This window comes from Macaca fascicularis, chromosome 6, assembly GCF_037993035.2.
Source record: "Macaca fascicularis isolate 582-1 chromosome 6, T2T-MFA8v1.1".
In the NCBI taxonomy this organism is placed as follows: domain Eukaryota; kingdom Metazoa; phylum Chordata; class Mammalia; order Primates; family Cercopithecidae; genus Macaca; species Macaca fascicularis.
In genome coordinates, this window is record NC_088380.1 from 185,126,434 (window position 1) to 185,150,891 (window position 24,458).

The 24,458-nt window shown below is 51.7% G+C and overlaps 1 protein-coding gene and 1 pseudogene across 1 annotated transcript in view; one reads left to right on the forward strand and one right to left on the reverse strand.

The window, feature by feature from the left end:
• COL23A1 (collagen type XXIII alpha 1 chain) overlaps window positions 1-24,458 on the reverse strand; it is a 368,609-nt gene that overhangs the window by 105,970 nt on the left and 238,181 nt on the right. The gene's annotated exons all lie outside the window — the stretch shown is intronic.
• On the forward strand, window positions 11,235-11,724 carry LOC135971168 (large ribosomal subunit protein mL50 pseudogene; annotated as a pseudogene).

Sequence of the window (24,458 nt, forward strand, 5' to 3'; positions counted from 1 at the left end):
CCCTCTTTAGCATGAGTGGAATAAGCCAGGTTTGCCCAAGGGAAGCCTAGAGTTTTGGGGCTCTGAGGAGGGTGAAGTCAGAACCTGGCACAGGCTGGCACACACACTAGGTGTTCAATAACATCTAAAAGAATTCGGATGTTTCTCAAAAAGCTAAACACAGAGTTACCATATGACCCAGCAATTCCGCTGCTAGGTATATACTCAAAATAACTGAAAACAAGTATTCAAACAAGTACTTGTACATGAATGTTCCCAGCAGCATTATTCACAGTAGCCGAAAGGTAGAAACAACCCAGATGGCCATCACCCGATGAATGGGTAAACAAAACATGGTATATCCATACAATGGAATATTATTCAGCCATCAAAAGGAATGGAGTACAGATACAAGCTATGACATGGATAAACCCTGAGAGCACTGTGCTAAGTGAATGAAGCCGGGCACAGAAGGCCTCAGATTGTGTGATTCCATTTATATGAAAGGTGCAGAATAGGTCAATCAGAGACAGCACAGACTGGTGGTTGCCACGCAGAGGACAGGGAGAGCCACTGCTTGGTGGGGAGGAGTATCCTTTTGGGTGCTGAAATGTTTTGGAACTAGATACAGGTGATGGTGGTGCGACACTGTGAATGGACTCAACCCCACTGAAACGTTCCATTAAACTGGTTAATTTTGTGCGATGTGAATTTCACTTCAATAATTTAAAAAAAGAATCCAGCTAATAGTTCATCTTCCTTTTGGCAGAACAATCTGCTTCAGCTCGGACTTAATGGTGCTTTTAACAACAAAAATTAAAAGGAGGGAAAACTGGCTCTCCTAAGACGGTAGAAGGAAAAGAAAAAAAAAAAAAAAGGCAGAGCTGAAACAAGTGCAGCTTTCGTGCAGCTGGTTTTCCAAGGCCTCTGTTATGCCGAGGCGTGGTTTGCACTTGCGTCGAATAAATACACTTCTCCCGCAGAGCCAGCGAGCCGCGCAGAGCGGCAGAAACAGGAATCACGCGGATCTGCCCAGTCTGTTCCTGCGCCCTATTGGAATTCGATTTCCCACGCGGGGGAGGCCTGCAGAGGACATCAGGGATGTGCAGCGTGGAAGTAGCACGTGTGGACCGCGACACGTCGCGCCAGGCCGGCCTCGCCCATCTGAGAGGGTTCTGAGTGTGGAGCCATCCGCCCCACGGGCTGCGGGCACTCGCCGGAGCGCAGAGACCCGTGTGCGAGGGTGAGGAGAGCATGCGTGTTCCTGTCCCGGTGATCCCCGGCCAGCCCCGGGAAGGGGCAGAGGTTCCCGTGGGAGTTGGCGCGTTTTGTAAACCGACAGATTTCAGCCACCTTTCCGCTCTGGAGGCAGGCCCTAATGGCACAGTCCAGACGTCACCGCTCCTTCGTTTTAAAATCGGTTCCATAAATTGGAGTGAATTCAAACACATGAGACCTTTCAGAAACTGGGCTGACTGCCAGGCTCTCCACACATCCAGGGTGGGTGGAAAGACAGAGAGAGGGAGTGGGGTGCAGGGTTAGGGAGCGCGTCCTTCCAGGGCCAGACTCCCCGCCCTGGTGGTAGGTGGGCTCTGCCGGGCTCGGGGAGGCGCTGTAGAGCGGGTAGGAGGTGGACACTCAGGAGCCGCTGTTCTCCCGCCATCCAGGATGGCAGGCTTCCTCTGTGCCCACAGACTGAGGCTGCTCCACAGACCCCACTGTCTTCTTGGCACAAAAGCATCACTCACTGTCCACCATTAGCGTCTGGTGATGGAAACAGGCTCATGGGGTCATGGAGGAGTCAAAAAAATGATGATAATAATTTTAATCATTATTATATTTTATGACTATATTATACAATCTGTTTATACATTTTTATTATTCTTGTTAAAATTATAATGCCTGACATTTATGGAGCAGTGACCTCATGCCAGGCGCTGTGTTTTGCATGTATCATTTCACCCAGGCTCCCGACAGCTCCGTGAAGGGGCAGCCACTGGTATCCCCACGTTAGAGCAAGCTGAGAAACCGGCGTGCTGTACTTCGGGCCACACATCTTGGGAGTATGGGCAGGGGAACTGACCTAGGCAGTCTGACTCCAGGGTCCACGCTGTTAGCCATGACTTTTTGGTATCAGCACCTGACGGTGCTTCTGAAAGTCCCTTGCGCCCTGCCAGGGACCCAGGCAGAGAGCACAGATGGCACAGTCAGACAGACCCACCTAAAAACCAGGCTGGCCAGAGAGGGACAGTGTCAGTCTCAGGGCCTGATCTCCAGGAAGTCCAGAGGGCACAGTCCAGAGGGCCTAGTGAGATAGCAAAGGCTGGTGAAGCCCCCAGAGCGATGCCCCAGGGACAGCAGGTGCTAATTCCTCTCCCGCAGCCCACAGGACTCGCAGCAAGGACTGCCTTCCCGCAAAGAGCGTGGTGCTGTGGCGCGGGTGCAAGCTGGGGCCCGCTGCCGTCATTCTGGAAGCCCTTTAATGACAGCAGTGCAGCAGGCTGCTCCCCCAAGAACTGGGGCTGCTCCTGGGTCACTGGCCAACACCAGGTAGAGAAGTCGGCTTGTGTTTGGTGGGAACCATGTACTTAAACTCCAGATGATTTGGTTAACGGGGCTCCTGGGGAACAGAGAGCAGCTGAGGATATGCAGATCCAAGGCGTCAGAAGAGAGGGGGACCAAGTGCCCACACAAGGGGGATCCTCTGCCTCTTTTTCCTTCTGGCTTAACAGGAATCTGTCTAAATTACGTTTATACCTGATGAGACTATGACAGCTGAATGAAGGCCAGAGCCGGGCTGAGCTTTGTCTCTATCAACAACACATCTTAGGGCTTGGAAACAGAAGCTCAGGGCTGCGTGAGCCTGTGGGTCACGAATTCACTGCTCCTGCTTTAGGAACATCTTCCCAGCCTCCAGAGAAGTGCTCATGCGTCCTCCCCTTGAACACTTCCCCTGACTGGGAGCTCACTGCCTCAAAGAGAGGTTCACACCGTCTTTGGATAGCTCTGCCTACTAGAAAGCTCTTCCTCCACTGAGCTAAAACCCATCGCCTAAGGTCCACTCAGCACTCATCTGGATCCTTGGGACCATACAGAACAAACCCAACCACTCCTCACAAAACCTCCTAAGAGACGGACAGGCAAAGCCACGGCCACAGTTTCCAGAATTATCTCTACAGGGTGTGTGTTCCTCAAGCCTCTGCCATCCTGAAAGCCTTCTCTGGCCCTGCGCCATCCAATACGTTCTGCCCCTCTGCGCTAAGACTCCCGAAATGAGATCCTTAAACCTCAGAGCAGAGCAGAGCAGGAAAAATACCTCCCTTGGTCGAGGCATTGTGCTCCTGTTATTACAGCCTCAGATCCTGCACCGACAAGCAGGCCGCTGAGGCCGTGAGGGGACGGCGTGGGAGTGAGCCCGCCCTTGGTTGTGCGGTATAGAGGCATTCTCACTGATCCCACAGCCAGCTGGCATGTGTGCGCGAAAATAAGAGAAAAATGATGTAAGCACCGAGGATCTGTTCCTTTATGCACTGGAGTAGACATGAGTGGGGGGACGTGAATCTGCCGGCCCCTCAGTGGGCCTCAGTTCCCACAGCCTTGTATGGAGTGGGAGCCTCCGGCTGAGTTCTGGAGTTTGGTGATAAGGATGTTCTTGAACTCAAGGGCTCCTGAATGTCAGCTCTCGCTGCTTTTCCCCTGTGCTGGAGCAAACACTGGCTCTGTGGGGCTGGCAGAGAGACGAAGCATTCCTGGGTTTGATGGGTAACCTGAGGGATTTTCAGGAATGATTTGGAACATGTAAAATTTTTGCCTTACGCAAGAATAAAAATCCCACCTAAAATGGGATTCTGCAACAATGACTTATGATTAGGTGGCAGGATGGGTGGGTGGTGGGTGGCTGTTGGGGGATGAAGAGATGAGTAGAGGGATGAGGGGTGGATGAATGAATGGATGGGTTAGGGAGATGAATTCTGGTGTTGCCTGTCCCTAGCTGTTTCACCTTGGGCATCTCACATGTTTAGCCATGGGATGGGCATCATACTCCCTCCTTACAGCGTTCTTATGAGGAATGCACCGATGAAAGTTCCTAGGCAGGGAGCCTGCCGCAGGGATAGGCCTGGCTGAGACAAGGACACCTCTCTGACCAGCAATAAGCCTCACCAAAAAATGTGCTCAGGTAAGAAAAGCCATCTTCCAGGAAGCATGTGTCAGAACAGCTTTGCTGGTGGCTCCGGGGCAGGAGGGGTAGAAAGGCAAAAAAAAAGCTGGTCTCCTTGGCAATTAACGTTCACTTCTGCTTTTACCTTAGAGACTGAGGAGCCCAGCCCCACACCACGACTCCAGCTACACTCTGGTCTTGAAGGATCTGAGGCCCCCAGTGTTGGCTGCTCCGTTGCGTCAGAGCTTCTCAGATCCTTGGTGCATGCAAATCGTCTAGGAATCTTGCCGAAATCCAGGGGCTGATGCAGAGGTCGGGAGTGGCCTGAAGTTCTCTCTGCAGAAGCTGATGGTCACAGGGCACACGGGGAATACCCATCAAGGCTCTGCATATGTTTGGCTGACGGCAGACTAGACACCGGGGCTTCCGGTCCTCGGCCCTCCCAGGGGCAGTGAGGGAGTCTGGTCACCGGGGCTTCCGGTCCTCAGCCCTCCCAGGGGCAGTGAGGGACTAGACACCGGGGCTTCTGGTCCTCGGCTCTTCCAGGGGCAGTGAGGGAGTCTGGACACCAGGGCTTCCGGTCCTCAGCCCTCCCAGGGGCAGTGAGGGAGTCTGGACACCGGGGCTTCCGGTCCTCGGCCCTCCCAGGGGCAGTGAGGGAGTCTGGTCACCGGGGCTTCCGGTCCTCAGCCCTCCCAGGGGCAGTGAGGGAGTCTGGTCACCGGGGCTTCCGGTCCTCAGCCCTCCCAGGGGCAGTGAGGGACTGGACACGGGGGCTTCCGGTCCTCGGCCCTCCCAGGGGCAGTGAGGGAGTCTGGTCACCGGGGCTTCCGGTCCTCAGCCCTCCCAGGGGCAGTGAGGGACTGGACACGGGGGCTTCCGGTCCTCGGCCCTCCCAGGGGCAGTGAGGGAGTCTGGTCACCGGGGCTTCCGGTCCTCGGCCCTCCCAGGGGCAGTGAGGGACTGGACACCGGGGCTTCTGGTCCTCGGCCCTCCCAGGGGCAGTGAGGGAGTCTGGACACCGGGGCTTCCGGTCCTCGGCCCTCCCAGGGGCAGTGAGGGAGTCTGGACACCGGGGCTTCCGGTCCTCAGCCCTCCCAGGGGCAGTGAGGGAGTCTGGGCACCGGAATGGAGGTAGGCAGGAGCAAGGCCTGGCTTTTCTGAAACGGTGCTCCCACTTTCCATCCAGAAACCCATGCTGTTGTTCTCTTTACATGAAGTGTGAGGCCAGGCAGCATGGCTGATGTGCACGGGCTTGGGGCTCAAGGTCGTACCCCGGAGGGGTGGCTGTCCCGCCAGGCAGAGACCAACTGGTTTAGACCGCATACTGACCATACTCGCCAGCTCTATTTCCCCCATTATGACGATGGAGAAACTGAGTCCCTTGAGCTGAGACAACTGGGCTGACCTTTTCAGGGCCACATGGCTCCTGATGGTGGAGCAGAGCCTGGCTGCGTCCCTCACTCCCTGTCCAGGGCCTGCCCCACTAGCTCTTCTTTTTTAAAAAGTTTAATGAGACAGGGTCTCTGTCACTCAGACTGATCACAGTAGTGTGATGAGCTCACTTCAGCCTTGAACTTCCGGGCTCAAGCCATTCTCCCGCCTCAGCTTCTGGACTAGCTGGGACCACAGGTGCGTGCCACCACGCCTGACCCCCATCCGGTCTTTACAAGGAGAATAAGAACCTCGGCTGAGGAACCCGAGACAGGTCGGTCACTTCCTTCAGCCTCCCTGAGCTGAGGCCTCCCATGCAGGGCACACTTCAGTGGCCGCTCTCCCAGACTCCTGCTCCAATCGGGTACCCCAGAGCACAGAAGGAAGGGCCCGGCTAGCCTGGCTCTTCTGACCTGAGCAAAGGGGACCCCAGTGAAGGTTTCGCTTTCAAAATCTACAACTAAACATGACAAGGGTGGGGAGGCAGATGTTTTCCACAGACGGCTCTGCCTTGGGCTTTGCCCTGGGCCCCGGGTGGGTGAGGCTGGAAGAGGCTGGGGAGCCAGCACACGGTCTCAGGTGTGGCCTGCCTACCTGCCCCCAGGCTGCCCCCGATCTGCTGGCAGACCTGGGCCCCTGGTCCCTGACCTGGTCTCCCACTCACCTCTCTCCCTCATCCCCGTTTCAGCCACAGTCGTCTCAGCTGCTCCTGCAGCAGCCGGCAGTCCGCCCACCTCAGGACCTGACCACTGGCGGTTCCTGTTTCTGGAGACTGTCTTCCTCCAGACAGCCACCTGGCGAGCCCCTCACTTCCTTCACATCTTTGCTCACATGCCACCTTCTCATGGAAAACTGCCACCCTCACTCTCGCCCGGCACTCGAGACTGCCCTCACCTGCCTCCCTTTTTTCGTAAAAAAGGACCTTTGGACCTGTGAAACCCTCATTTACTGCCTGTCTCCCCTAACCACAAGGGAAGCTCCATGGCAGGGGAACCGCTGTTTGCTGTGTTATCATCTCCTCAGTGCCCAGCTCTGAGCCGGGCACACAGTAGGTGCCCTGTCAATATTTGTTAACAACACCTGCCTTGTGGCATCCTGGGGCTGTTCGGGGGTCTCACATCCGTTTACGGGACAAGGTGTGGCACATGTGCCATGCCCCATACCCTGCGGGCGCAGTTACGGGCACGTCCTGCATAACTAGCCACACCTGGCACAGCACAGGTCTGGGGGCGGCATGGGAGCTGCCACATCCAAAAAATTAAACTTCTGGTCTCACTGCATTTGCGTCTCGCTCTGGATACAGTGAAGCTGCCAAACCCGCAGGGAGCCTCAGATGCTCCGGCCGGTGGGACCTGGGAAATGGGACATCACTCAACCCAGAGAAGCTCAACCCAGAGCAGCAGGCTGTGTCTCCACCCAGGAAACCTGCAGGTATCGAGGGAGCCTTTGAGCCACGGCCCAGACTGCCCCTGCCAGCCTCGGAGGCTACCTTCGGATGAGTGAAGGCCAGGTGGGTGAAGACACGGAGCAAAGAGACTCGGGATCATCAATGCAGGAGGGGTGTTGTGGCCTGAGAAAAAGGATGCCAGGAAACCATCTTGGTGCCAGCGATTCCACATAGTGAACTGTAACCAGCTGTCACCCGGCCAGAGGGCAGTCCCCATCCCAGACCTGCTGGAGTGCCAGGTGGGAGACTCTGCCCTAAGTGCAAATATTCCTCCATCACGGGCCATGTGGGAACTGCAGCCACGCTCAGCAGCCCTCCGCAGAAGGGGTTCAGCAAAGGAATCAAAGCACTTCCACCCCAGGAGTCCCCTGACAATTAAAGAGGCTTGAGGCCGGGCGCGGTGGCTCACACCTGTAATCCCAGCGCTTTGGGAGGCCGAGGCGGGCGGATCACTTGAGGCCAGGAGTTTGAAACCAGCCTGGCCAACGCAGTGAGACCCCATCTCTACTAAAATTACAAATAAAAAAAATTAGCTGGGCTTGGTGGTGTGCTGGTAATCCCAGTTACTCAGGAGGCTGAGGCATGAGAATTGCTCGAACCTGGGAGGCAGAGGCTGCAGTGACCTGAGATCATGTCACTGAACTCCAGTCTGGGCAACAGAGTGGGACTCTGTCTCAATCAATCAATCAATCAATAAATAAGCCTTAACAGTGGAGTCAGGAGGACTGAGGTGCAAACCCCATCACTGCCCCACATCTAGCCGTGCGACCTGGACAGGCCTTGTCCTCCTACGCCGGAAAACCCTGATGTGCAAAGCAAAACCTCCATGCGGGGCAGAGTGAGCAGAGAAGAGAAAATCCATACTCCAAGCTCGGACAGGGCAGGCTTTCAGAACATTAATGTATTTTAAAAAAGGAAGATGGCTTGTGATGTGCCAACGATTCTCAGCCCTCTCCTCCTTGAGGGTCCCTATTTTTCTATTATTTTTACTAAACAAGAAACCAGGCTGTATTACAATGTAGTACACAGACTGACAGTAGTACCTATGAGAACATGATAATGATGGCGGGAAACGATAGAGGTCGATTTCTAGAATTAAAGAAAGATGAAGGATCTCAGACTGAAAAGGCCCAGAGAGGCTTGTGCGCTGTTATTATTTTTCCTTTGGAATGTGAAGGTTTGAATAAGAGTTTTGATTTTGAATGTGTCAATGGTTTTGAGAAGCCCTGATTACATTTTATGGTGTAGTCACTGGAAATGGAAAAATGGCATTATATATATTATATATATATATAAATATACATTTTACATACTCTCCTTACTTTAGTTCAGTTACCATCCCCATAGAATTTGACAAGAATCGCTATGACTGAAAAGTTTTCAAGACCTAATTAAAACTGTATTTATGGCAGTATTCATAATTAGCCTAAAATGCATTCCGTAGGTAATCTCTGAGTTTCTGGAATGTTTCCTTAGACCTTTTGGATGCGCAGCAGCTTACATGTCTGAAGTTACTTGAAAGCATCACTTTTGAGAAAGCTTACAACTGGGCCCTCTACCATCCCAAGTCCTTTGTAGTTCCTCTTGAACGTGCCTGCCATACTTTTAACAGGGTAGCTGAATAAGTAGCATCACCATTCTTTGCTGTGGCACAGGTTATAAACTTAAGTGGGGTTTACCGGCACCATCGAATGTTTCAGCTTTAAAAAATAAAAGCAGGGCACAAGTTAAATGTTTAGTTCTAGAAATTGTGTGCAATATGTTCATAACGATGGCTGTGGTTGCCACAGAGTGCCTCGTTTACCTTTAAGTACGGTTACTGTGTCCTGCATCCAGATGGTAGGGATGGAATCGTGCACTCAAGTGGGGGCTTTAGCTGCAGTGTTTGGCAGAGTTGCCTTCTACCTGCCAGTTCAAAAGTTCAACCTGTTTTCAACTAGAATATCTATACTAAACAATTTCAGTCTGTTAACTCTGATTCAGCCTCTTCAGATACCCGTGTGCTGTGCAGCAGTGGCTCTGTGTGTACATGCTATGCATGGCGGATACACAAAAATACCAATACGATGTGTACAGGATAATGCCTCATCCCCATCAGATGTCCGTTTGTTACTGTGTTTGTTAACAACCGTTTATCTCTTGGTGTTATAAACTCCACTTCAAACTGATTAAAGTCTCATTCTTGTCAAAAAAGAAAAAAAGAAAAGGCCCACAGAATTGCAAACAGAAGGAAGAAAAAGTCCATACTGCAACACATTCGAGTGAAATTTCAGACTATCAGAGATAGAGAGACGCCTAAAAGTCCCCAGAGAGCAGAGAACCTGACGAAGGAGCAAGACTCAGACAGAACCACACTTTCCGACAGCCATGCGGACTGTAAGGCCACAGGGGAGGAGTAACAGTTGTGAGTACTGAAGTGAGCACTGAGGTTTTGAGTACTGAACTTTGCACCCCGAACTTTACATCCAGCCAACTGTCATCCAAGTGTGAGGGCAGGACCAACACATTCTCAAACACAGGAGGCCCTAGAGATTGGCCACATAAAGACCCATGTGGGAAACACTCGGGATCAGCACGTGGTTCAAGACACGAGAAGATCAAAGGGTGATCAGATTCCGAAGTGAAGACTGTTCCCCACCTCCACCCCATCAATTAGCTAAGATCCAGAAGAGAAAGAGTGATAGGATGGGGACTGGGTGGAGGGGAGATCCAGGGACGCGAGGGAGCAGTCATGTGACCGAGGAACATATGGATAACATTTTTATTTATAAAAAGAAAGGATTAACCAAGAAACCTAGAAAAGGCAGGGCACAAGCTGAAACCACAAACTTGTCGGTAAAAAGACAAAGACTGTTGATTGGATAGAAGCCAAAATCCAGCTACAGGCTTTTTAGAAGAAAGAGGACTGAGTCATCAATCAGAGGAATGAAGGGGAAGGGGGTGTGGATGGGATACAGCTGAAATTTCTTGAAGCTGGATGTAGGGTCCATGCATGGGAGTTCATTACACTATTTTGCTTGTGCAAACATCTGAATTTTTCCATTATAATTTTTTTTGAGACAGAGTCTTGCTCTTGTCACCCAGGCTGGAGTGCAGTGGCGTGATCTTGGCTCACTGCAACCTCTGTCTCCTGGGTTCAAGCAGTTCTTCTGTCTCAGCCTCCTGAGTAGCTGGGACTACAGTAGCACGCAACCACACCCGGCTAATTTTTGTATTTTTAGTAGAGATGGGGTTTCACCATGTTGGCCATAATGGTCTTGATCTCCTGACCTTGTGATCTGCCCACCTTGGCCTCCCAAAGTGCTGGGATTACAGGCGTGAGCCACTGCACCCAGCCTAAAATGTTTTTTAAAAGACCATTCTCAACCTAAATTTCTCTCTTCTCCAAAAGTCCAAGACAGCTGTCTATTCCTAATTTTTACATTGTGCCCATCACTTGAACGTTTAGAAAAGAAATGAACATGTAGAAACTGGTTTTATTATGCAGTACTGTAAGTATGGTCATCCCTTGGTATCTGTGGGGGATTGGTTCCAACACCCCCAAAAGATACCAAAATCCATGGGTGCTCAAGTCCCTTACAGAAGATGATGTTGTATTTGCACATAACCTACACACATCTTCAAATTGTCTCTAGATTTTGATACCTAATCAATGCAAATGCTATGTAAACAGCTGTTACACTGTATTTTACACAGCTGTTTAGGGAATGATGGCAAGAAGAAAGGTCTGTGGCTGGGCGTGGTGGCTCACGCCTGTAATCCCAGCACTTTGGGAGGCCAAGGCAGGTCGATCACCTGAGGTTAGGAGTTCGAGACCAGCCTGACCAATATGGTGAAACCCCGTCTCTACTAAAATTACAAAAATTAGCCAGGTCTGGTGGCATACCCCTGTAGTCCCAGCTACACAGGACGCTGAGGCAGGAGAATTGTTTGAACCTGGGAGGCAGAGGTTGCAGTGAGCCGACATCATGTCGCTGCACTCCAGCCTGGGCGACAGAGCGAGACTGTCTCGAAAAAAAAAAAAAGAAAGGTCTGTGTTTAATACAGATACAACTACCCATTTTTTCCTAATATGTTTGATCTACAGTTGGCTGAAACCAGGGACACAGAACCTACTGAAACAGAGGGCCGACTGTAGGCCCACTGCCTCCAGAAAGTTCCCAACTTTCTCTTTATTAAGATCGCGGTAGCCCAGGCCCGTGGATCTCATCACAGATGGCGGAGCGATCTGTGTCTGGCATTACCAGAGGAGTCTTCATGTGGACAGTCTCAGGGGCAACACGTAGAGAATTTTGGTCTTGATCCAGAAAAGAGAAAGTGCCAGAGGTTGCTGAGGCAGGAGAAGAGGTGAAAGAGGAACCTATCCTGGTGTTGCACCCTCACGAAGCTGAGGATACTCACCACCTGGAGATCTCCAGGGCCGTTTGGAATCTTACATTAAAGAAGTTTTTGGTTCATCTCTTCCTGGTAATCGGCAAGACATCTGCCAGGAAGATGGTCCTCTAAAGTTCAATCCCTTGGTACATGTAGCTGATGACTTGGGTCATGTGGTCTCTAACTCCAGACTCCACCAGACGTGCAGGGTTAGAAATGGTCTTGATCTCTGTAATGTCCCTATTCAAGATAGATCTAAATTTGATGAACTCAGGGCCAGGTGATCCACCTGCCTCGGCCTCCCAAAGTGCTGGGATTACAGGTGTAAGCCACCATGCCCGGCCACAAATTGATCTTTTAAAGTTAAACACACATATGTACATATGTCTTAATATACATATACGCATGTTTCTATGTATGCCCCTTCACGTACTTCCCCAAAATCTGACTCTTGAAGGCTATCAACAAGAATGCGAATAACGGTTTTGCCTGTAGATGTTGCAATCAATCACACAAGGGCCCTGTTCATTCTTTTCCTTCCCACCGAAAAGATCACGTGTCCCAAGCTGCGTTTACGCAGCAACAGCTAACTCATTTTCCCATCGTGATTAATCAGAGTCATACGCAGCAGCCCGTCGGAGCCTCTGAAGGCTGCAGATAGACACCAGCCTCACACTGGGCTGATAAAGCTCGAGCGGAAATCCAAGTGCCCCAGCGTTGGGTTGGTCTGGGAGGCTGATTCCTCAACAAGGCATGATTTTCCTCAGAGCTTGTGAAATAGCAAAAATCCTTGATGGGTCTCCTTCCGGCCTCCAGGGACCTGAAAAGGGGACCATGAGTCCATGCCCATCAGGTGAGCAGGGTGAGGCCCAGTAGGGTCTAGTGGCCCTGCTTGAGGCCGCCTCCCCCTCCTCCCTGTCCTCACCGTGCACCAAGGCACTGGGAGCCTCACAGACCTGAGACCTTCCTGCAAGGATGGAAACGTCCGCTGAGCCATCCATATGGAAACTAAGAGCCCAGGTGGCCGTGGAGCACCTGAAATATGACCAGTGTGACCAAAGGACTAGACTTTATATTTAACTTTTTATATTTAAATAGCCATGAATGAACCTTGAACACATGCTAGGTGAAAAAGCCACACTGTGTGCGGTTCCACTCACAGGAAATGTCCCGAACAGGCACATCCAGAGGGACTGAAAGCAGCAGACGCGGGGTTGCCAGAGCCTGGGGGAGGGGCATGGGAAGGGACTGCTAGAGCTTCTCTTTGGGGTGATGGATACTTTCTGGAATCAGACAGCGGTGACGGCTGCACAGTCTGTGAATATACTAAAAACCACGGAGTCACACACTTTAAATGGTGAATTTTATGTTGAGTTATATCTCTATTAAAAAAATAAATAAAACACAGGGCCAGGCGCGGTGGCTCAGGCCTGTAATCCCAGGACTTTGGGAGCTGAGGCGGGCAGATCATGAGATCAAGAGATCGAGACCATCCTGTTCAACATGGTGAAACCCCATCTCTACTAAAAGTACAAAAATTAGCCCAGCATGCTGGCAGGCGCCTGTAGTCCCAGCTACTTGGGAGGCTGAGGCAGGAGAATCACTTGAACCCAGGAGGCGGAGGTTGCAGTGAGCCCAGATTGCGCCACTGCACTCCAGCCTGGTGACAGAGCGAGACTCCATCTCAAAAAAAAGAAAAGAAAAGAAAAAAACCCGAACAAATTTAAATAGCCACGTGGGCTAGTGACTACCATATAGGCCAGCACAGTTCTAGAAACTTAGAGGAGTGGTCTGGAACTTTGATCATCTTCCCCTGTCCTGAATTCATGCCTCCCAGCCCCAGCCGTGCACCTCAGGGGTCTCCCGTGCCTCCATGTGCTTCCTGCTGCCCTGCCACCTCACCCCACCCCTGTTCCCATCCAGCTCCAGCTGCACTGACGCCACCTGCTACACTGGCCTTGCCTTGGCCTCCCCACCTGCCGCCCAGGGCTTGGTGGGGGCTCTTCCCAGCAGCTCTGCCGCCTGCAGGGACCTCTGTGTTCCCACACACCTGGGACGACTCTCAGCTATGATCACCTGCTTTCTTCTTATTTTGCTGAAAAGAACTCCTCCTCTACCCCATTGCTAATGGCTATTTTTTCCTACTGAGGAGGGGACACCTTAGGCAGAAGGCTAACCTAAACTGCCCCTGGCAGGGTCAAGGCCCCGTCCTGTGTCCCCCACCCCCACCACAGCCCTGTCATGCTACATTCTGGTCCTTTTCCATGTTCATGGCTACCTCCCTTGGCAGTCAGGGCTGGGTGTGTGGCCTCAGGGCTCCGAACAGGGCTGGGCCAGCAGGCATACCAGAACAGAGGTTTCTCCGCTAACAAAGAGCCTCATGCCCACTTACTACCCAGCTTCTGGGCCGAGTTCCCCGCCTGGCTGTAGAGCATCCCGCCTCAGGACGGCAAAGGGGTCTGCAGAGCCCCTTCCCAGGACCAGGCCCCCATGGGTGCCCGATGGCTTCCACCTTCTTAAGTCTGATTTAGGGAGGGACTTCCAAGAGGTCCTGGGTCCTGCCACTCCACCTGCTCCGAATCCAGCCCTTCCTCAGCCCTTCCATCTGAGGCCCAGTCACTCTCTGCACATGGCCCAGGCCAACCCTCCAGCAGGGAGGGGGACCCAACTCAGAGCTGCAACTCGCCCCACTGCAGAGCGTCAGCCTCCCCCGCCGCATCAGCAGCACAGGCCGACCCCCAAATCCCACCTGAGCCCAAGCAGGAGTGGGGTGCACGCATGTGAAGAGGTGCTCTGCTGAACACACAGAAGGCAGCATTGTTTTCCTGCGTCTTGCTAGGCAGTCTGGAAGGGATGCTTGGTAGAGCCGATGAGGGTTTACCAAATTCTCAGCACAGCAAGAACTTGGGTGATTGATGCGGAGAAAAACATTTTTACCAGCCCCTCATCTGGTTTGTATTAAGAGGTTTCCATACTTGGATTTTTTTTTTTTTCCCCAAGGTAAAAACCACCAATGAGTTGGGACCAGAGAAATAGCAGGGGCACAGGCAGCTGGGTGAGGGGAACCCGAGCTGAAAGATGTGACAGAGGTGGGAGGAGAAAGCCCCTCCCCACTGAGGACTGGCAGGAGGCAGAGGCCCACTGTGGCGGGTGCCCAGGATAATCACACTGGTGCTGATAACCCGGGTGATGCTGTGACTAGTTTCCTTTCTCACTTTATTAAAGTCACAATAGATTTGGCAGCAGAAAAAAGTGGCTGGTCCTCTCCCGCCCTCCGCTAGGCAGGACCATCCCCCACGCCCCACACCTGGCCCTCCCTAGGCGGGACCATCCCCCACGCCCCACACCTGGCCCTCTCTAGGCGGAGTCACCCCCCACGCCCCATGCCTGGCCTCCCGTGCCTCCCGCTTCCTGCCTCATCTTTCCATGGCACTATCACCATCCTACGTAATGGGAAGTTTTTTGTTTTTATTTTTTTGTCTTCTGTCTCCCTGTGCTAGCATGGGAGCCCCAAGAAGATGGACTCAACACCGGACTGTTGACTGCATGAATTAATGATGCGCCAAGTCCTACCGGGCTCCCCCAACCCTCACCTGGGCCCCAGGCTCCTCCTTGCAGGGGTGGGGCGGGGGGAGGTCTGTGTGGCTTCAGCTCCACTGGTGGGTGTGATCTAGAGGAGGCCGCCCCCTGTGGTGGCCCCTGACTGGCCGGGGACCTCTGGCACCTCCCCAGGGTCTTCTCTCCCTCCCAGGCCTGCAGAGGGAGGGCAGGACTCGGGAAAAGCTCCCACCCCCAGTGAGGTACCAGTGCATGTGCACCCAGGGTCTCGGCTCCTATCAAGTCTCCCGGCCTTCATGGTCCTCAGGCTCTCTGTGCCCCCTCTCCAGGCACCCTAAAATCAGGTCACAATGCAAGCTGGCTGTGCCCAGGGACATCAAGTCTGTGCCACGCTGTTCCCCTGCCTACAATTACATTGATCACTTTCCCACACAGTCAGCTTCCACTCAGTCCTCAGGCCGAGCACCCACGCCACCTCCTCCAGGACGCCGTCCTGGTCATGCCCCTCTGCTCCTTCTTGCTCCCAGCCCTGCCTGGCTCTGAAGCATGCTTCTATTTCTCCATCTCAGTCCTTTGCGCTTGGGTATCATCCGCTCACCCTCTGACAGCTGGTTTAGGGTCCCAGCAGCCACCACAGTGCCTGGTGCACAGCAAGTTAGCTGTGGGAAGTTGGGGAGTCACCGGCATGGTACTCCAGCACCCAGCACGACGTCTAGGGCAGAGCAGTCAGGAAGCAAGGCTGGATGAACAGAGGGGTGGGGGGCCCAGCGCAATGTCAGGACTCACAATGTGGGGAGGAAGCAGGCACAGGTAGCTTGTGGCTGCCCCAGGGATTCCTCACCAGATAATTATAACCCGGGGTTCCAAGAGCCACAGAGGAAGTATGGATATGTTGCGATGACAGCACTGAAGACGGAGTGATTAATTCTGCTGGGGGACATCTGTTAATGGGACAAGGCTGCCCGAGACCCTGAGCAGCCCTGCTGCCACGCCAGCCTGTTAGGCCCTGTGTGTGGCCTGCCTGCTCCACTCCCCTGGCCTTGACTGAAGCTGGGTCACTTTCCTTGTCCAAGGGCCTTTCCCTGCAGCACGCAAGCCTCTCTTCCCGACTCTGGGCCAGCTGTGTTGATCCTCACTTTTAACAAACTGAGGGGCAGAACGGCCCGACAGCAGCTATCTATCCAACAACCATGTCCCAGGCCGGAATCCTCCCATCCAGGGAGGGACCACTTCCTGCCTGTTATCAAGGACAGGGCCAGCGGGGGTGGTCTCCTGGGGGTTGCCAACCCGGAGACGGCCAAAGCCCCGGGGCTGCTCAGGCAGGAAAGCCGTGCTCCGCAGCTCCACTGACTGTCCCTGCGGCGTGGCACAGCACTCACGCCCAGCAACAGAGACACGGAGACGGGCCTCTGAGTGCGAGGACGCTCACGATGAATGAGGTGCAGCTGCAGCTGGCTCTGGAGGTGAGCAGGGGGATTCTGGCTCTAGAGAAAGATCTAGGTGGGGAGAAAGGCAGCCAGAGGAGGAGTGAGGGAGAGCAGGCTCAGCCTCCCATGCTGACAGTTACCCGGCGGGTTAGGGCGGGGAGCAGGAAGCAAACCTTTGGATGGGCAATAACGCGTGTGCACTGTGGACTGGAGCCTCGGCAAGCCTTGATGGGGACCTGTCTCAGCAGCCTCTGCCCAGGGAACTGGGCGCTCGGTGAAAACAACCAGCACAGAAATGACCCGCAGGGCTGCTGAGCTGCCATAGGACCCCCAGGGGCCAGGGAGGCTGCACTCGCCCCACTATTTCTTTAACAGGAAGGATGAGACAGAAAACGGCGTCTGGAGTGTGAGGGAGACACGAGGTGGCAGCGCAGGCTGGGGCAAGGTTTGGGGTCATCTGGGGATCTCAGATTTGATACTGCCGGGGACAGCGCTGATTTCTTGGCGCACAGCCTCTGGGCTGCATTCCGTGTTCCAGGCTGTTTTGGACTAACTGTGCCCCCATCTCCTCCAGTTTGTATGTGGAAGCCCCTGGTCCCCACTGTGACTATATTTGGAGTCGAGGCCTTTAAGGAGGCAATTAAAGTAAAATGCGGTCATAAGGTAGGGCCCTAACCCGAAAGGACTGGTGCTCTTGTAAGAACAGGGGAGGGCAGAGCTCTCCGTCTCCTGGCCAGGTGAGAACACAGCAGCTGCCTACAAGCCGGGAAGAGGCCTCGCTGGAAATCAACTCTAACGACACCTTGGTCTTGGATGTTCAACCTCCAGAACTTCGAGAAAATAACTTCCTGTTGTTGAAACCGCCCAGTCTGTGGGACTTTATGTCAGCCCTGGCGGACTGAGGCACAGGCCCTAAGCGAGATACTTTCATCCCGGCTTCTCTGCTCAGCTCTCGGGCGGCCCTGTGGGGTGGGCATCGTCCTCGCTGTCCCGGTCTCACCAAGAAGCCGCAGGCAGTTCTGTGGCTGGATCAAGTGGGCAGAGCTATGGAGCAGTTGTCACACACCTTAGCACTTCGGATCTTTTCTCTCTTAAAAGAAGAGACAGATAAAACGACCACTATTGAAATGACCAAGATGGAAATGCTATTAAAGAAATTTAACAAACAAAAACCGAGTTCAGCCAATGAGGTGAGAACTTCTGCTGAAGAATGAAAACGGGGAAGGAGGAGGGAGATGAGACAAACCCCCGTGACCTTGGGTGTTCAGAGCAACTGCGCTTACAGTTCTCATAAGGAGCAACAGTTCACTGTAAAGACGGAGTTTGAATTAATGCATAAAATACAGAAGCACAGCTCCTCTTGACCTCTTTTCAATACACAGCAAAGGCAAACCTCTTTACCTTCTCTCCAGAGACGAATGCTGCACCCAGCTAAGAGACACGGGTGATCTGTTTCTCGGGGCCTAATAGACAACGTAGGCTAAAAACTCCGGAAGATGCATTCTCCTTCTAAGGCTGCCCCTCTGAGCGCAGTGGTCTGCCTGCTCACCAGGTATAAGATGAGATAAACATAATCGCTCCCGAGGGCTGCTGACAGGGGGGTCTCCATCTCTCACACTTGTGCAGAACGAGGCCCAGCACGTCTGTTTGTCCATCCTCCTCACACTGAATATTTTGGGAAGAAAATAATGGAAGTATTTCCCACTTGAGAAAAGGAGAGTTGGCAAGCTGCTCTCACGTACCATTGAAAGGGGCAAATATATGAGAACGTCTTCAGAAGGTAACCGGCAACACACACTTCACAATCTCAAATGCACACACTCTTTGATCTAGCAACTCCACATTGAGGAATTCATCCTCAGATATACTTCCACACATGCACAAAAGCCTGATGTACGAGGGGAAGCACTGCAGCGTCACGTTTAATAGAAAAAGACTGGAAACAGCTCCAAAGACCAATAACGGGAGATCGGTGAAGTGAATTACGGCGTACTGGTGCAATGAAACTCTATGCAGCCTTTAAAAAGAATGGAGCAAAATGAAGCTATAAAAGTAGTAAAAAAAAAAAAAAAACTATAAATTTCTTTTATGTCTGATTTGAGAAAGCCCCTTTATATCTGACACAAACCTCAGAGGCCATAAAAGACTGATAAATGGGAATACATTGAAATTTTTTTTCATGATGCAAACACAAAACAAAACCCCCCAAAGTAGTTAAAAGTATAAAACCATGAGAAAATATTTCCAACCCATATGAAAACTTCCTTAAAACATTCCTACAAACGGTGAGGAAGAGGTGAATAGCCAACAGAAGAGTGACCCAAGGACAGGACTGGGCCATTTGCCGAAAAGGAAATGCAAGTTTCTCTGAAACGTACCCAACTCACCTTTAGTCACAGAGAATCGCAAATGACCTCTCCCCAGGACATGGCTTCGCATCTCTTAGGATAAAGCGGTAACATGAAATAGTACCCACTTGCAATGAAATAGTCACATGAGGCTTAGCAGGGCCCTGGGAAGCACGTCCTCCGCGGCATGGAGGAGGCCAGGGTATGGGTGATATCTCTCCCTGGATGGGAGTCAGAGCTATGTCATCACAGACGCGGGGACCCAGCAGGTCTACATCTAGGAATTTTTTTTTTTTTTTTTTGAGACGGAGTCTCACTCTGTCGCCCAGGTTGGAGTGCAGTGGCCAGATCTCAGCTCACTGCAAGCTCCACCTCCCGGGTTCATGCCATTCTCCTGCCTCAGCCTCCCGAGTAGCTGGGACTACAGGCGCCCGCCATGTCGCCCGGCTAGTTTTTTGTATTTTTTAGTAGAGACGGGGTTTCACCGTGTAGGCCAGGATGGTCTCGATCTCCTGACCTCGTGATCCGCCCGTCTCGGCCTCCCAAAGTGCTAGGATTACAGGCGTGAGCCACCGCGCCCGGCCCTACATCTAGGAATTTATCCCTCCCACGGACTCACCCGAATGTCATTTAATGCGGCCATTCAAAAACACAAAGACATTCCATCCGGGAGACAAAACATCTCGGATAGTCCATGATGTAGAAACAGGAGACAAAACTGTGTGTGTTGTGCTACCACTGAGTTTAAAAAAAAAACAGGGAGAAAAGACTGTATTTACATATGTGTTTGTTTGCAAGAGCCTAAAACACCCTGCCCAGGATGCAGGGTGACTGGTAACTCCCAGGCAAGGCAGCTTGGTTGCTGAGGGACACGGGTGGTTGGGACTTTTCCCACTGGATACTGTTTTATATCATCTGACTTTTTTATTTTCCAGTTTTATAATTCTTTTCCCCTGTTTTTATTGAAGTATAATTGACAAATAAAAATTGTATTGCTTGCTGGGATAGGGTCTTTCTATGTTGCCCAGGCTGGAGTGCAGCGGTGATCATAGCTCACAGCAGCCTCCAACTCCTGGGCTCAAGTGATCTTTCTGCCTCAGCCTGGAAAGTAGCTGGGGCTATAGGCACATGCCACCATGCTCTGCTATTTGTTTTCCTTTTTGTAGAGACAGGGTTTTCTTATGTGGTATGGTTTGGATCTGTGTCCAGACTCAAGTCTCATGTTCAACTGTAATCCTCAGTGTTGGAGGTGGGGCTTGGTGGGAGGTGACTGGATCACGGGAGTGGCTTAATGGTTTAACACCATCCCCTGGGTGCTGTTCTCATGACAGTGAGAGAGTTCTCGCGAGACTGGCTGTTTAGACATGTGTAGCACTTCACCCTTCGTGCTCCCTCTCTCCTGCTCAGCCATGTGGAGATGTGCCTGCTTCCCCTTCACCATCCACCATGACTGTAAGTTTCCTGAGGCCTCCCCAGAAGCAGGAGCCACTATGTTCCCGTACAGACTGTGAAAACGTGAGTCGGCCGGGCGCGGTGGCTCAAGCCTGTAATCCCAACACTTTGGGAGGCCGAGGTGGGTGAGTCACAAGGTCAGGAGATCAAGACTATCCTGGCTAACACGATGAAACCCCGTCTCTACTAAAAAAAAATACAAAAAACTAGCCGGGCTAGGTGGCGGGCACCTGTAGTCCCAGCTACTCGGGAGGCTGAGGCAGGAGAATGGCGTGAACCCGGGAGGCGGAGCTTGCAGTGAGCCGGGATTGCACCACTGCACTCCAGCCTGGGCGACAGAGCGAGACTCCGTCTCAAAAAAACAAAACAAAACAAAAAAAGAAAACGTGAGCCAATTAAACCTCTTTCCTTTAGGTTGGGTGTGGTGGCTCATGCCTGTAACCTAGCATTTTGGTAGGCCAAGGCAGATGGATTGCCTGAGCTCAGGAGTTAGAAACCAGCCTGGGCAACACGGTGAAACACCGTCTCAAGTAAAAATACAAAAAATTAGTTGGGCATGGTGGTGTGAGCCTGTGGTCCCAGCTATTTGGGAGGCTGAGGCAGGGGAATCGCTTGAAACCGGGAGGCAGAGGTTGCAGTGAGTGGAGATCACGTCACTGACTCCAGCCTGGGAGACAGTGCGAGACTCTGTCTCAAAAAAAAAAAAAAGAAAAAAGAGAAAACACACAACAAAAAAGTGGATTTTAAAAATGAAGAATAGTAACTGTTTACATAGCATTTATATCACATTAGGCATTATAAGTAATCTAGAGATGATTTAAAGCATATGGGAAGATGTGTATTGGTTATGTGCAAATACTACACATTTTTCCAGGAATTCAAGGCTGCAGTGAGCTAGGATCACACCACTGCACTCCAGCCTGGGCCACAAAGACCCTCAAATAAAATAAGATAAATAAAATAAAATAAACAAGGATTTTATATCAAGGACTTGAGCATTCCACATTTGGGTATCTGCAGGGGGGTCCTGGCACCAATCCCCCATGGATATGAAGACACAACGCTATACAGCTATGGTAACATTAAGTCACACACCTTAAATAGATGCGGTTTTCCAGCCTGGGTTACACAGTGTATTGGTCTGTTCTCGCACTGCTATAAAGAACTACCGGAGGCTGGGTAATTTATAAAGAAAAGAGGTTTAGTTTTACTTTTTTATTTTTATTTTTTTGGAGACAGAGACTCTCTCTGTTGCTCAGGCTGGAGTGCAGTGGTGTGATCTCGGCTCACTGCAACCTCCGCCTCCTGGGTTCAAACAATTCTCCTGCCTCAGCCGCCTGAGTAGCTGGGACCATAGGCTCATGCCGCCAAGGATGTTAGCCAGGATGGTTTCGATCTCCTGACCTCGTGATCCGCCCCCCTCGGCCTCCCAGAGTGCTGGGACTACAGGCGTGTTTGTGTTTTTTCTGAATTGTTTTCGACCTTTGTTTAGCTGAATCCACAGATGCAGAGCCGCAGGTTCAGAGGGCTGACTGCGTATTGCGAAATGATGGACGGCACTGAGCTAACGAACAGGTTCACTGACTTGCGCAGTTACTACACCATTTGAATGTTGAGTGAGCAAATATCTTACCTATTATAATTGATACAGTAAAATAAAAAGAATGAGGCAGATTTCTATTTCCTGATATGGGATGATTTCTGAGACGTCTTCAAGTATAAAACGCAAGGTGCTCAGCACGCTGTAGCACGGAAGAAGCTTGAAGTGGTCGCTCAGCGACAGAAGCAGGCACAGAAGACCCCAGGCTGAGGGCCCCACTCTAAGAAACGTCCAGAATAGGCAAAGCCAGAGACGGGGAGCAGAGGAGTGGCTGCCTGGGGTTGCGGAGCAGAGGAGGACAGCCAACGGGTGTAGGACTTCTTTCAGGGTGACGATCACCGTCTAAAGTTGACTGTGATGACGGCTGCACAGTTCTGAATATACTGAAAACCACTGAGTTGTGCTTTTGACAGTTGGAGTCTATGGTCTGTGAATTGTGTATCAATAAAGCTGTTATTAAAAAAAGGCGAGGTACAGCACAGGGTGTAAAGCATTCCATAGTTTGTTTAAAAGAGGGGGTGGGCCGGGCGCGGTGGCTCACGCCTGTAATCCCAGCACTTTGGGAGGCCGAGGCCAGAGGATCACGAGGTCAGGAGATCGAGACCATCCTGGTTAACACGGTAAAACCCCATCTCTACTAAAAATACAAAATAAATAAATAAATAAAACAAAATAAAAAAAGAGGGGGCATTTTTTTGTGGTCTATCTGGGGAGATCCAGAAGCCACCAGGATCGACTGCCTCAGGAGAGGGGCCTGAGCCCTGGAGGCAGGGGCGGGAGGAGACATTCTGCCTCACTTGTGCATTCCTTCTTCCCACAAAGAGAAAGGCAGGGCGCAAAGGGTTAAGGGAGAGAAGGGGAGACACAGAAAAAAAAAAGGCAAAGGAAAGCAAAGAAGGTCAGCGCCTCCCCAGTCCCCATATTAAAGCAGCCATTGCTGCCGGAGCAGAGCTGGCTTGGCTGCCTGAGAAGGCAGACAGGCGTCAAACCCCGTAGAGTGATGCCTGGGCAGGAGTTACGCACCCTCCCCCGGCCACCTGGCACCGAGATTGGCTATGCAGCACGAGGAGACGCCAGGGCTCCGAGCCTCAGGAACCCCGGTGCTGGTCCCAGCTGCAACCCCCTGGGATCTGCCCACTGAGCCTCTCCAACCCAGCACACCTGTGCCCACCTCTCCAGATAATCAGAGGCACTGCGTAAAAAAAGTCTGACATAAAGTCCGACACTAGTCAATGCTCCACAAAAGTTAGGCTGGCTTTTTAAAAAAATGCTTTGAATCAAATGTAAGTATTGTCTAAAATCTGCAGAAGAAAGGGACAATGAACGAAGCTAAAGATGTACTTCCCTTTACTCGAGGCTGTTTTCCTGTTCCCCTCTGTTCTTTCAGTATCTAATTGCATTAAGCACGGGTTCCCTCCCTGGTGATCCGGGGCTTCCCAGCAGGAAGTGACCTTGAGGGCGCCTGCCCAGTGACCTGCTTTCTGAAGTGCCGGGTAGTGCATCCCCTCAGATGGTGACCTCTTTCCCTTCTCAGAGGCTTCTGGTCTGTCCCGGCCTCAGGAGAATGCCTTTTCTGTGCTTTATACAGGACTGCTCAGCCAGGAGGGAGCCGGCGGAAGTGAGCCTCTGCCCCCAGGGTAGGGGGGGTCAGCTTGGCTGCAGGGCTGGGGCCTCATCTCAGAGAACTCACAATGAAATGAGGCTGGGCGTGCAGGGTCTTGCTGGGAACAGCACACTGTAGAATTGTGTGCCTTTGAGGTTTTAACTGTCCACTGGGGAAACAAGTGAGTTCTTTAAAGGAAAACATATTTTGGAATCTGGTCTGAATAACACCAAGGGGCAGGCGGCCTCCAGAGGCCAGCCTTTGACTCTAGGCTCATGGGTGTCACCCTTGCTTTCACGTGTTCGTCCCAAATATAAAGGAATTTACTCATCAGCTGAAATTTCCAGTTGTTATTTCGCTTAATGTTGATTAAGATTTAAATTGTTTGTATGTCTGTGTGTATAAACATGATATACCCATATGTGATTTAATATGTGTATATAAGCCCCCACTCATAAAATATGAACCCATATATTAAATGTCTGTTTCTTTATAAAAGTTCCTGTGAAAAAAATTTAAAAATAAAGGGGGAAAATGATCCATATTTCATCTTTACATGACTGCAGTTAATATTTGGTTTAAAGTTACGTTCCAGGCCAGATGTCAAATCCAACTGTCTAATAAAAGGCTTCTGATTTGGTTTGGAAGAGGAAAGGGTGATCTATAAGGACAGAAAGCACAGAGGTCACAGGATGGCAGCTCTACAGGCTGAAAGGGGCCTGGAGGTCTGGCTCGGCTTTGACTCCGGCACTGCAGTAAATACTCGTGTAACCCCAGGCAAGTCATTCAACCTCCCTCAGCCTCGGTTTCCACCAACACCCACTTCTGGGTTGTTGCCAAGATGAAATAAGATAGTGAAGGGGGCTGGGTGCGGTGGCTCACGCCTGTAATCCCAGCACTTTGGGAGGCCGAGGCAGGTAAATCACTTGACGTCAGGAGTTTGAGACCAGCCTGGCCAATATGGTGAAACCCTGTCTCTACTAAAAACACACAAAAAATTAGCTGGATGTGGTGGTGGGTGCCTGTAATCCCAGCTACTTGGGAAGTTGAGGCAGGAGAATTGCTTGAACCCAGGAG